At 34.5% G+C, this 14,332-nt stretch overlaps 1 protein-coding gene across 2 annotated transcripts in view; it reads right to left on the bottom strand.

The window, feature by feature from the left end:
* Positions 1 to 6,467: 6,467 nt before the first annotated feature.
* EBF1 (EBF transcription factor 1) overlaps positions 6,468 to 14,332 on the bottom strand; it is a 511,782-nt gene continuing 503,917 nt past the window's right edge. For both annotated transcript variants that reach the window (XM_053718780.1, XM_053718781.1), the window contains exon 17: positions 6,468 to 12,056. The gene's annotated coding sequence lies outside the window, so the exon portion shown is untranslated. The remainder of the gene's footprint in view (positions 12,057 to 14,332) is intronic.

Genomic DNA, 14,332 nt, shown 5'->3' with positions numbered 1-14,332 from the left:
TTGTGTGTGTTTTTAACAAAACAATAATTAAACATATATTTTTTTAACAATTCTAGTATTTTCTTTTAATACTATATACAGGCCTAGTTTCCAATGCTGTTGTAAACTGTGTAAATGGGTAGTAACATAAAACATCTCCATAGACTTTAATGGACTTGTTATCACCAGCCTTTACAGATTACAACAGCAATGTAAACAAGGCCTAATTGAGGCAGATTCGTGGTTATGACAGTGATCAAACCTCAGTAAGAAATCTCTCCACTCTCACTAGGTTACCAGCCTCCTCAGCTTCACCAGTTCCTAGCCTAGTTTCCATTGATGTGGTCAATTTTGGAAACTGGGGATAACATAAAAATTCGCCATATACTTTAATGAGGAAAAAAAATTGTTTTTATCACCAGTTTCTAAAATTTTACACATCAAAGGAATCTAGGCCTTAGTCTAAGCAGCAGATTCACTAAAGCTCCCTTACCTCTCAATTCTGAACCAGCTGGGTAGAATAACATATGAACATGTTTGCCTAAGTGGGCCCTTTGAAATAAAGAAATAAATCTAATATTTTATGACTGGTTTGGTTTAACAAGGGCGATAATCCAGGCTGGATTATGTTTGTTTTTCCAAAGCAGTCGATGTATGTATCTCGCTTACGGTGAGAAGTAGGTTTCATTGAGGTTATGCACGCTACGTATATGCCATCATTCTGTGGCCCCTAGGGTCAACTGCATTGCTAAAGAGGGCCAGGGAGGCCTCCAGCAACCACCTGCATAATAACTTGCCCCCCTCCTTGTGCCCCCTAGCTGTGAACGTCACTCTATGATCTGAGGCTCAGCCTGTGGTGCGCTGACATTGCTGTAATAAAATGACAGTGTCATTGACAAATGAGGCAGATAGGGAGGGTGAGACTGAGAGAACAGACACTCCTTCCTGTACCTTAAGAAGGAGTATTATAAGTAATCTCATTAGTAAATTATCATTTATCTAGATTAAGGATTTCAGATGTGAGAAATTTAAAGGGACAGTAAAGTTAAAATTATACCTTCATGATTCGAATAGAGCATGTCATTTTAAACAACTTTTCTATTCACTTATATTATCACATTAGTTTTGATCTCTTGGAATATTTTGTTGAAGAATAAACCTAGGTGAGCTCAAAGGGCTTCAGGAGCGTGCATGTGTCTTTTAGCAATCTATGGCAGCAGTATTTGTAACTTTTTATAACATTTTTAAAAAGAATGTTGAAAACACTACTTTCATAGACTGCTAAAGACACGTGCACTCTCCTGAAGTCTTATGAGTCCACCTAGGATTACTCTTCAACAAATAATACCAAGAGAACAAAGCAAATTTGGTAATAGAAGTGAATTGGAAAGTTATTTAAAATGATATGTTCTATCTAGACTCTTGGGGCGTGTTCCGATAAAGATCGTAGTTTGCGGCGCAAGCGAGGGAACCCCCGCCGCTCGTAGTTTCAGCTCGCAACTCGAGCTATCCTATATACGGCGCCGTCAGATGCTAAAGTGCCATAAGTCTGATAAACCAGCGATGTCCAGAAATCTGCGTAAGTACAAATATCTGGAGTCGCCAGTGACTTACACCACTTTAGAAACTGCCGGCGCCTACAAAACCTGACTAAATTATTAAATCTCCCGTACTGTCTAACATGCCTCCCAAACATAGCCCGACACGTCTAACCCTCTATCCCCCCTCACTATCCTAACAATAAAAAATGTATTAACCCCTAAACTGCCGCTCCCGGACCCCGCCGCCACCTACATTATCTATATTACCCCTTAATGTGAGCTCCTACCCCGCCACCATCTACATTAACTACCCCCTAATGTGAGCTCCTACCCCGCCGCCATCTACATTAACTACCTCCTTTCAGCCCCTTACACCGCCGCCAGCTATATTAAAATTATTAACCCCTAATTTAATCCCCCTATACCGCCGCCAGCTATATTAAATACATTAACCCCTAATCTAATCCCCTATATCACCGCCAGCTATATTAAATAGATTAACCCCTAATCTAATCCCCCTACACCGCCGCCAGCTATATTAACTATATTAACCCTAATTATATTAGGGTTAATATAGTTAATATAGTTATTATATTATATATATTAACTATATTAACCCTAATTATATTAGGGTTAATATAGTTAATATCGTTATTATATTATATATATATTAAGTATAATAACCCTATCTAACTCTAACATCTCTAACTAAATTCTTATTAAAATAAATCTAATTAATATTAATATTATTAATTAAAATATTCCTATTTAAATCTAAATACTTACCTATAAAATAAACCCTAAGATAGCTACAATGTAATTAATAATTACATTGTAGCTATTTTAGGGTTTATATTTATTTTACAGGTAACATGGTATTTATTTTAACTAGATACAATGGCTATTAAATAGTTAATAACTATTTAATAGCTACCTAGTTAAAATAATTACCAATTTACCTGTAAAATAAATTCTAACCTAAGTTACAAATACACATACACTATCAATAAATTAAATAAACTACAAATATCTAAACTAAAATACAATTAAATAAACTAAACTAAGTTAAAAAAACAAACAAACACTAAATTACAAAAAATAAAAAAAGATTACAAGATTTTTAAGCTAATTACACCTATTTTAAGCCCCCTAATAAAATAATAAAGCCCCCCAAAATAAAAAAATGTCCCTACCCTATTCTAAAATACAAAAGTTAACAGCTCTATTACCTTACCAGCCCTTAAAAGGGCCTTTTGCGGGGCATGCCCCAAAGAAATCAGCTCTTTTGCCTGTAAAAAAAAACACAATACCACCCCCCAACATTACAACCCACCACCCACATACCCCTACTCTAACCCAAACCCCCCTTAAATAAACCTAACACTACCCCCCTGAAGATCTCCCTACCTTGTATTCACCCAGCCGGGCAGAACTCTTCATCCGATCCGGGCGATGTCTTCAATCAAGCGGCAAAGAAGAAGTCTTCCATCCGGCGATTTCTTCAATCAAGCGGCAGAGAAGAGGTCCTCCATCGGGGCGAAGTTTTCTTCCAAGCGGCATCTTCAATCTTCTTTCTTCGCTCCTCCAACGCGGAACATCCATCCGGCACGACGACTTCCCGACGAATGAGGTTCCTTTAAATGACATCATCCAAGATGGCGTCCATCGAATTCCGATTGGCTGATAGGATTAGTTGGGAAGTCGTCATGCCGGATGGATGTTCCGTGTCGGAGGAGCGAAGAAAGAAGATTGAAGATGCCGCTTGGAAGAAAACTTCGCCCCGATGGAGGACCTCTTCTCTGCCACTTGATTGAAGACATCGCCGGATGGAAGACTTCTTCTTTGCCGCTTGGATGAAGACATCGCCGGAAGGGAGACTTCTTCTCTGCCGCTTGATTGAAGACATCGCCCGGATCGGATGAAGAGTTCTGCCCAGCTGGGTGAAGACAAGGTAGGGAGATCTTCAGGGGGGTAGTGTTAGGTTTATTTAAGGGGGGTTTGGGTTAGAGTAGGGGTATGTGGGTGGTGGGTTGTAATGTTGGGGGGTGGTATTGTGTTTTTTTTTACAGGCAAAAGAGCTGATTTCTTTGGGGCATGCCCCGCAAAAGGCCCTTTTAAGGGCTGGTAAGGTAATAGAGCTGTTAACTTTTGTATTTTAGAATAGGGTAGGGACATTTTTTTATTTTGGGGGGCTTTATTATTTTATTAGGGGGCTTAGAATAGGTGTAATTAGCTTAAAAATCTTGTAATCTTTTTTTATTTTTTGTAATTTATTGTTTTTTTTTTTTTTTGTAATTTAGTTTAGTTTATTTAATTGTATTTTAGTTTAGATATTTGTAGTTTATTTAATTTATTGATAGTGTAGGTGTATTTGTAACTTAGGTTAGGATTTATTTTACAGGTAAATTGGTAATTATTTTAACTAGGTAGCTATTAAATAGTTATTAACTATTTAATAGCTTTTGTACCTAGTTAAAATAAATACCAAGTTACCTGTAAAATAAATGTAAACCCTAAAATAGCTACAATGTAATTATTAATTACATTGTAGCTATCTTAGGGTTTATTTTATAGGTAAGTATTTAGATTTAAATAGGAATATTTTAATTAATAATATTAATTAGATTTATTTTAATAAGGATTTAGTTAGGGATGTTAGAGTTAGATAGGGTTATTATACTTAATATATATATATAATATAATAACGATATTAACTATATTAACCCTAATATAATTAGGGTTAATATAGTTAATATATATAATATAATAACTATATTAAACCTAATATAATTAGGGTTAATATAGTTAATATAGCCTGTGGCGGTGTAGGGGGATTAAATTAGGGGTTAATGTAATTAATACAGCTGGCGGCGGGGTAGGGGGATTAAATTAGGGGTTAATGTAATTAATATAGCTGGCGGCGGGGTAGGGGGATTAAATTAGGGGTTAATGTAATTAATATAGCTGGCGGTGGGGTAGGGGGATTAAATTAGGGGTTAATGTAATTAATATAGCTGGCGGCAGGGTATGGGGATTAAATTAGGGGTTAATGTAATTAATATAGCGGCCAAGGTGTAGGGGGAATCACATTAGGGGGTTATACTTTTAATGTAGGTGGCGGCGGGGTCCGGGAGCGGCGGTTTAGGGGTTAAATACTTTATTAGGGATTGCGGCGGGGGATCGCGGTTGACAGGTAGATAGACATTGCGCATGCGTTAGGTGTTAAGTTTTATTTAGCAGATTGCGGTTGACAGGTAGATAGACATTGCGCATGCGTTAGGTGTTAGGTTTTATTTAGCAGGTAGTTTAGGGAGTTACGGGGCTCCAATAGACAGAGTAAGGCTTACTACGGCTGCATTTTGTGGCGAGGTGAAAATAGAGTAAGATTTCTCCATTTTCGCCACGTAAGTCCTTACGCTGTATATTGGATACCAAACTGCGCGGGTTTGGTATACCTGCCCATGGCCCAAAAAACTACGGGCGAAGGCAGAAATATACGAGCGTAACTTCTAGGTTACGCCGTATATAGGATACCAAACCCACGCAAAATTCGGCGTCGCCGGCTTTTGCGGGCGACACTGCATATCGGATCGGGCCCCTGGTTTTCAAACCTGTCCTCAGACCTCTCTAACAGGACACATTTTGAGGATATCTGAACTGGAGCACAGGTGAAATAATCAGCTGATTAGTAACATGGTTATTTTATCTGCTCTTATCCAAGGTAATCTGGAAAACCTGGCCTGTTGGGGAGGCCTGAGGACAGGTTGGAATACCAGTGATCTAGATCATGAAAGTTTAAGCTTGTCTTTACTATCTATCCCTTTCACCCCAAAATTTATTTTTACTTTGGATTTAAAAGAAATTAAATCATTTTATGGGCTCCTAAATGTATCATGGGCCCTAATGGAAAAGTGGACACTGCATATGAACTAGTTAAAGGACCACTCAATGCAATAGAATTGCATAATTAACCAGTACTGAATTTCAAATAGGCATTAGATTTTTTTTTTGACAAATGTATTTTTTCTCCCATTGTCCGGCCCCCTGTATCATGTGGCAGACATTAGCCAATCACAGACTAGTATACATATACCCTGTGAGCTTGTGCACATGCTCAGTATGATCTTGTTCCCCAGAAAGTGTGACTATACAAAGATTTGATAATGGAAGTAAATTGGAAAATGTCTTAAAACTGCTGCTCTATCTGCAGCATAAACGTTTATTTTGACTTGAGTGTCCATTTAAAGGGACATGAAACCCCCATTTTTTTTTTCTTTCATGATTTAGAAAGAGCATGTCATTTTAAACAACTTTCTAATTTACTTCTATTATCTAATTTGCTTCATTCTCTTGATATCACTTGCTGAAAAGCATATCTAGATATGCTCAGTAGCTGCTTATTGGTTGCTGCACATAGAGGCCTTGTGTGATTGGCTCAGACATGTGCATTGCTTTCTCTTCAACAAAGGATATCTAAAGAATTGAGCAAATTAGATAATAGAAGTAAATTGGAAAGTTGGTTAAAATTACATGCCTTTTTTTTCTCTTTTCTTCTCTCTTTTTTTCTTTTTCTGTTCTATTATAAAATATAAAACCCCAACAAGGAGTAGTCAAAATGGTAAATATATACGTGCTTCAGATCAACTAAACATGTATATGACTTGCTTGTATATGCTATGTATATCTGCTATTCTTTTTGATTTCGTTGTAATATGTACGATGCTAAAAATACTTTTCTTTTTCCTTTGGATTCTGTACATATTGTTGGTTATAAATAATAAAAAATAAAAAAAAATTACACGCCCTATCTGAATCATGAAAGTTTAATTTTGACTAGACTGTCCCTTTAAGATGGAGAGATTGGAGAGAATCCTTTACAAGTACAATTAGTCATATCAATAATTGCAGAACATTCATTAAAAAAATTCCAGAAACTGAAAAGCAAAGGACACAGACAGGAAGAAACTTTAATTAAATATTGTGAAAGTCAAAAAGTTTTTACAGCTTGAAATTTTTGCAAAAAAATTAGAAGAATCTCTATTAGCTCATTAGAACTGTACAGTGCTCCTATTTAAAAGGTGAGATTCATATCAGGAGAATATGCAATCAATGCAGTTGTTGCTTTTACTTTAACATACATGAAGAAACATTAGGACCCTGAACGCTGACAACCATATTGTGTTTTTGAGAACTAGTTATTTTTGTAGCAGCCAACTGAACTATAAATACACAAACCAAAAGAACTTTGGGACCACACAATATGAATATGGAAGAATGAATAGTGAAATAATCCTTAGCCATTGCTGGGATGTGGTAAAGAAAATAGGAATTCTTAACATTCCTCTTAAATTCCCCTTCATTACTGATCTCAACCTACTATCATCAAATTTACAGTTTTTAAAGTAGCGAACTGAAGTCTAGAAAACTTAAATCTTATTCGGCATCATGTGATCAGGTGATGTTCCTTGATTCCCCTAATAATGTAGAATGCATTCAAATGATGATATTTGTAAGAGTGTTCCTAATTTTGGACATTTCTATGCATAGCATTTTGTACCAAAAATGGAAGTTCCACTTAACAAATGTTTTTAAAATAACATAAGAAAGCAATAATAAAATGTACTAATGTCGTTGATCATTTTATTATTTCAGAAAGGCTTATGTATAACTGTGTTTAAACTGGTAATCTCATAGTTAGTCTCATGCTAGTAAGTCACACCTGAACAGGATATGGATGGTGATTGGATGATACATGTGTATACCACAGCTGATTGGCTAACCAGTCATATTCGGCTTTAGTAGCTATGCATTGTGGTTCCTGAGCAAGTATTTATGCAATAATAAAATGTTGTATAGTAATGTATTACTGCATTATTGTGTCCCTTTTGTCACATTATGTCAAAATATAATGAAAATTGTATATAGTCTTCTGTCAATGATAAATTGCAACAGTGTCCATCCATTTTAAATGAGGGCCTACAATGGAAATGTTTTTTTTCTCTTGCAGGACAGTAAAGACATTTTTAGAAACTCTATACATTGAAATAAAAATATACTGTATACATTAATATAAAAATAAAATGAACAATAACGCAGACCTGTACATATAGATTGATCGAGAAACATGCGCAGGATTGCAGGGCCCTCTGTGTATTGCAAATAGGGAATATAAGATGTTTCAGTATAATATCACTCAACCATGGCTTTGCTTGGTGGGCAGCCTCTGAATATGCTGCAAAATACTTTATTAACGTAGACACAATCAGACAGTTTGGAGAAGTGGGAGAACAGATAAAAAGTGTTAATGTTAGGCTGCAATGTGTCCCCCAACACTAAAGTTGGACACCTTCTATAAAGGGAAATCACACTCACAACTTCTAGAGAAAAAAAAAATGACCATTAACAATGATAAATAAAATATGGAGGGAGTAATTACTAACTTTAATGAAATATACATTTTAAAGGGAATGCTCGTTTTTATTAACTCATAACTAACTTCTTAACCCAATTTCTTTCAGTATGTGGCCATTAAGACCATTAATTGAAATATTTTATTGGGTGACATTCCTGGGTCTTGTATATGTATGTGTATTTTGTATATTATTATTGATATATTTTTTTCTAAAGAAGTATCTTGAGCATGGTAGCTCATTTTATCTTGTACACTGTTGGTGAATTTAAAGTTTGTAAAGAATTCATCAAAAATGTACCCTCTACAGGTTCCATACTTGCATATAAATATGGCTTTAAGTTTTCTAGACTTCAGACCACTTGTGTTTAACAAGCACATACATTGTATTATATCAAAAACATTTTTTTAACCTTCTCACTATATATATGAAGGAACTGGAATGCTCTATATTACATTTTGTTTAGCTTACATGGAAAGCTAATGTTTTATGCCCTTAGGTGCCAGAACGATGCAACCAATTTGCAAGTTGCCATTTTCTCTGGCAGTCAAAGGGTTAAATGCATGATAAAAAATATGACTCAGTCCTTTAAATCAGTTCTCTTTCAAAGGAAAGTACTTAGAAGTCTGAATAAGTTCCAATTATCAGTAATAAAATACAGCAGCAAAGGATTCTGGGTATGGAATGCAACATAGATCAGAAATTTGTTTTGGTTTCTTGAACTTTGTCACATTACTTTTATAAAAAGAAACTGTAAAGGTTTCGACTGCCACACTGAATTTCTCATTAAAGTTTACAAGAAGCATACAAACTGAAAAGCTATTTCAAGCAGCCCCTGATATATCTAGAGCTGCTTTATTCAAAGTCACAGCATAAAAAAAAAAAAATAGAAAAGAAAGGGGCTTTGTTGTAATTTTTTCTTTTCCAAACAACAAAGTAGCAATGGAGATATTTTAGCTTCTCCTGCACGGTAACACAATATTGCTTTGGTTCTTTGCCCTCAGGATGGGACATCTAGAATTGGCTCTAGAATTCATCTGCATATCCATACCCAGAATCCTTTTGGCATCTGAAATAATGTGGCTTGTCATTTTGTTTTACATTCCTTCAACAGAAAATGATTCAAGTTAAAAATCTAGGCTCTCGTTGATCACATAATGGCTTTAAATGTGCCTCTTCGACATGTTAGTTCAGGGAATGTTGTTTGATTTAGGATATTTTCCAGTTGCATGTTGATTCTCACCATTAAAATGTAACCCCTCTTGCCATATTTGCCCATACTCATTCTAGCAAATGCTCACCCAGCAGAGTCGTAGCCATTAGCTCCCACCCCCATATAACCAGAAACTACAAAAAAATTACATTGTTCAAATATGAAAACATCTTTCTGTTGTGCTTATCCATTTCATTTTGTTCTCTGTGATGTTGGTGACGGGCAGAGGGTAAGGTATACAAGTTGAATGAATATGATTGCATTGTTAAGGCATTTCAATCTGCTGGTTTCTATTCATGTAAAGGACGCGGGTAATGTTCAAGCAGACTGCAAAACGAAAGTATGTTCACTAGTTTATAAAACACCCCTCCCACATTTATGAACATGCATATGAAGAAAAACTATCATTCAGCCCATCAAAGTCATCAGCATAAAGTACCTCAAATATATGCATTTAGTCTTACTCACAAATATTGTGTCAGGATATTTTTACCCCATTGATGGTTCTGGTTTAAATTCACTTGCTCATTATTTAATTTAGACGTTTGACTTTAAAATACATGACATTAAATACCTCATAAATTAAATCTTAAATTAGGTTACTTTGTTTTTTTAGTTCATTGGGTACCTCAATCCCTAAGGGTGCACTATGTATTGGGTGTCGAAATTATAATTACCTGTGACTTCTAACAATGAGTTTCCTGTCTCCTCTAGAGAGAAATACTGAAGATAGAGCATGATTTGCCATTCCGCAATTAGGCAGCTGCCTATGGGTATCACTTAGAGGGGGACCTGCCAAGAGCAAGATAAATGTTTTTTTTTATCAACTCTTCGTGCCTATTGTTTAGATGCATAGGTATCTGTAGTTACACCCTCTCATGTGTTTATAAATAACGAGAGAGACTTATTAGTGGCCTCTTTACTTTTGAGTGTGGATTCCTGTGTGTTCCCCTTTATATAGTTCCATAAACTTTTGGTACAGAACAAAAGAATTTTAGCATGTGTTGGTTGCAGTTATATATACTTTTTATGGCTTCAGATAATTGTCTTTATATTTGATAGAGGCTCTATGTAAATTTGGCTGCAGTTTGAGCACTTCATAGATTTGGTCATTTTAAAAAACAAGGTAATTTGGGGTTTATGAGTAAAACTGAATGCACCTTGAAAACACAAATTAATTACATACACATTCATACATCCTTCCAGGAATGGAAAGACAAAAAAAAATGTTAAGTAATAAAACAAAAACAGCAAATTAATTTCAGAAAAATAATAAAAGAAATTAAAATTCTTTCAACAAAATGTTAAAAAGGACAAAATAGAATGCTTTTTTGTTCATCGAGCATGACATAAACAACAGAATATAATTAACAAAATCGGCACTTTTCACATTGCAACATACACAATAAAATAAACTGGGCATAGGGCTGTACAAATTCCAGAGATAAATACATTATTTATATGGATATTTTACAAAATCCCCTTTTAAAAACAAAACAAAAAAATCAGCATTTATTCTTTCCCTTTTGTTCTGATGTGCGAGTGTCACTTTAAAAAAAAATAAAAATAAATCCTTTTATGTTGGCAAAAAAAGTCAGACAAAATGAACATTTTTTTTCTATAAATAGGACAACTTTGGCAAAAAAAATCATGACGTAAAATAATCTACATTATTTATAACTACAGAGCACAACGGCAGAAAAAAAGGTAGTAGATCTGTATATTGAAATTAAATTCCATTAACCCTTTCTCTGCCTTAGGGTCTGTCCAGAAGCGAAAGGGTTTAATTGGCTGTTTGTGGCCTCTAAAATCCTTCATCCTCAAAAATTGTGCTTCATTTACCAAAGTTCAGTAGCTGTGTCTAAACTGAGCATTATCCTGAAATATCAGCTATTGTTCTTTAGTGAATCACACTTTTATTGAAAATAGGAAACAGAGGAAAATAGAGAATGTTATGTATGGAGACAAGATCCATATGATGAACAAGGAGATAAAGGGTGTGGACATGGAAGGTTTATGATGCTGGATGTTTCCATGTGATAGTGCTTGGTGAACACTCTCAAATTCCCTATAAATAATTGGAGTCTAACTATATATTACTGAAGGAAAAGACAAGATGATGATTGAAGGGAAGAATAAAGCTAGAAGGAAGAAGAGGCCAAACAAACTGAAAATATGGTTCAGGCTATGGTTCCAGAGGCAATGGTTGAACCAGTTTGGCATACAACCTTTGCACACTCACACTTAAGAGGGGATTGTTCTCAAATAGCATCTGGGAAACAATACCTGGTTCCAGATCTATCATGGAGGTCCCTCTTAATCATCAGTATATTAAAACATGTTAAAAGTTCAAAGAAATGATACAAAACACATTGCAAAAAAGTGGATTTTTCTCTCACAAGGCTAAAATGAGTATTGTCTGTGAACCCATGTTCTTTATGGAGGAATCTTGATACATGACTGGCAAGGAATCCTATCACAAGACAAGCAAGAATGGCTAGAAATTCCTGCTGCATATCCACTCATGGATCCAGTAGTCCTATCAAGACAAGGCTAGAGTAACGCCATTGTATTAGGATGTAGTCGCTTGCCAGTTATCTGGTCACATGACAGGCATAGCATTCCATCACATGACAGTCTGGAGAACACTTGTCAAGATACCAACATTCCCAATTTATCGCATAGTCTTTTTTTTTCTTCTTCTTTTTTTTTTTTTTTGCTCCTTTTAGCTTTTGTTAAAGTCTAAATATGCAGTTTTGTGGTTCCTCTATACAGAGGCCTGAGTAAAAGTTGCTCTCTTGTAGAGAGAAGTTCTTCTCAAAGCTGAGAGTTGGGCTCCTCCAGTGATGATCTCCCAAGCAAGACGTAAGATGACTTTTTTTCACATTGGAGGAGCGATGATTCCGGAGATAGCTGGAAAGACATCGAAAGGAGGGTAAGTAGAGTCTTGAAACAGATAATTATTACATATTGCTCTGAAAACATATGTCATCTGCAGAGCCAACACATATCGGTTTTTATTAATGGTGTGCAGCACGGGGGCAGGGAAGTACAGAAATAGTTTAACTAAACTGACAAAAAGGTGCATATGCTGCAAATTATATCTTGTACCAGCCTAACCTTGCTTTGTAACTGAGCTAACACAATTTATCAACCTTGTCCTGCTGAATAAAATCAGTCATAGCTGAAAATATTAAACTCCTATGTGCTTCTCTTTGCACTCTCATTTAAAGAGACATGGAAACCATTTTTTATTGCTTCTAAAATATTGAATTTTAAAATGTGTCACATTTTTTTATTAGATTACAAATGGCGAGCTAACATTTGCACGCCCGCAATATTGTGGGTTATGAAAATATTAATATTAATTCTTAATAATTATTATAGATACTGTAAAATATATATAAATTATATGGATTATATAGAATATTTTAGTACATCTATAATAATTATTTACATTAATTATTAAAATTATCAGGAGTACACTAATTCTTCATGTACACTAACCCCACATGAGTTATATTAAGGTGTGTTATGTATTGAAAAATATTGTTAATTAATGTAAATAAGTATTATAGATCTAAATAATCCATAGAATATATATATATATATATATATATATATATATATATATATATTACAGTATCTATAATAATTATTAAGAATTAATAATATGTTTAAATATCTAATATTTAATATTTAGATAACATGCCTTAAGATAACTAATTCTTCATGTTCGCTAACCCGACACCGCGTTAGGCCTAAAGCACCAAACCCAAATTTGTTCACATAGAATTTGTATTATTATTAAATATATATATATGGTAATGTTAATGTAAAATATATATCTGTACCTATATATCTATTTGAATAGATACATAGGTATATACAGAATTTTCCTCTATGTGAAGAATATTGGAATTTGAAATATTAAAGGGATATTGAATCCAATTTTTTTCTTTCGTGATTCAGATAGAGCATGCAATTTTAAGCAACTTTCTAATTTACTCCTATTATCATTTTTTGTTTTGTTCTCTTGGTATCTTTATTTGAAAAAGCAGTAATGTAAGCTTACGAGTCAGCCCATCTTAGGTTCAGCACCTGGGTAGTGCTTGCTAATTGGTGGCTAAATGTAGCCACCAATCAGCAAGCGCTATCCAGGGTGCTGAACCAAAAATGGGCTGGCTCCTATGCTTGCATTCCTGCTTTTTCAAATAAAGATACCAAGAGAACGAAGAAAAAATTAAAATAGGAGTAAAATTAGGAAATTGCTTAAAATTGCATGCTCTATCTGAATTATGAAAGAAAAAAATTTGGGTTCAGTATCCCTTTAATAACTTCTGTCGGGTTAGCATGCTAGCGATAAGTGTTACATTTTTTTTCTTCAGCGCTCTCCATTTAAGTCTATGGAAAGAAAAAGTTAGATCGGTCAAAATATCCGAAGTCCTTAAGTTAGCACTTTCACTTTTATTAGGGTTCTATTCCATTTAGCTTTACGAGAGCCAGGTTCCTGCTATTGCTCAAGTGGAAGGGGAGGTCACACTAAATAATTGTCACTTTAGCCTATGGAAGCTGTTTTTTCTGATTTGTTTCTGTTTTTTTAATACTGCATACAAATATCCTGTATTTTCTGGTTGTATTCTAATAAAGAGAAATAATTATATATGGTCATTATACCATTGCTAAAAAACTAATGGTGGCCTAAGACTTTTACATAGTACTGTATATATATATATATATATATATATATATATATATATATATATATATATATATATATATATATATATATAGTTTCAAGTTTGGTTGGTTTTGGGTTATTTTTCTACAGCATTCCAGTTCACTGACGAATTAATTACAAATACAATACTACTTTTACATTTATCAGGACACTGTACTCAAATTATCAAATATGTCTGTAATCCATCATCAAATTAGCATCAACGCATGTTAAACATCTATTTTTGCAAAATAATGTGAAGTAAAAAAAGTTAAGTGAAATTACATTTATTTTTATAGTGTTATCAGCTGTGTGCTTCATACTAATGTTTATTGGCTGATACTACTTCTTGCCAATACTCATGGCTAATATTAGTTTCCAATTAATGTTCATTGGCTGGTTGTCACTTCCTGCTAATACACGTTGGCTGATAGGCACTTCCAGCTTATGTCCATTGTAGACTCTTCAT

This window comes from Bombina bombina, chromosome 6, assembly GCF_027579735.1.
Source record: "Bombina bombina isolate aBomBom1 chromosome 6, aBomBom1.pri, whole genome shotgun sequence".
Classification (NCBI taxonomy): Eukaryota; Metazoa; Chordata; class Amphibia; order Anura; family Bombinatoridae; genus Bombina; species Bombina bombina.
Note: the sequence above shows the minus strand (reverse complement) of the source record. Positions and strands in the feature narration are given on the sequence as shown.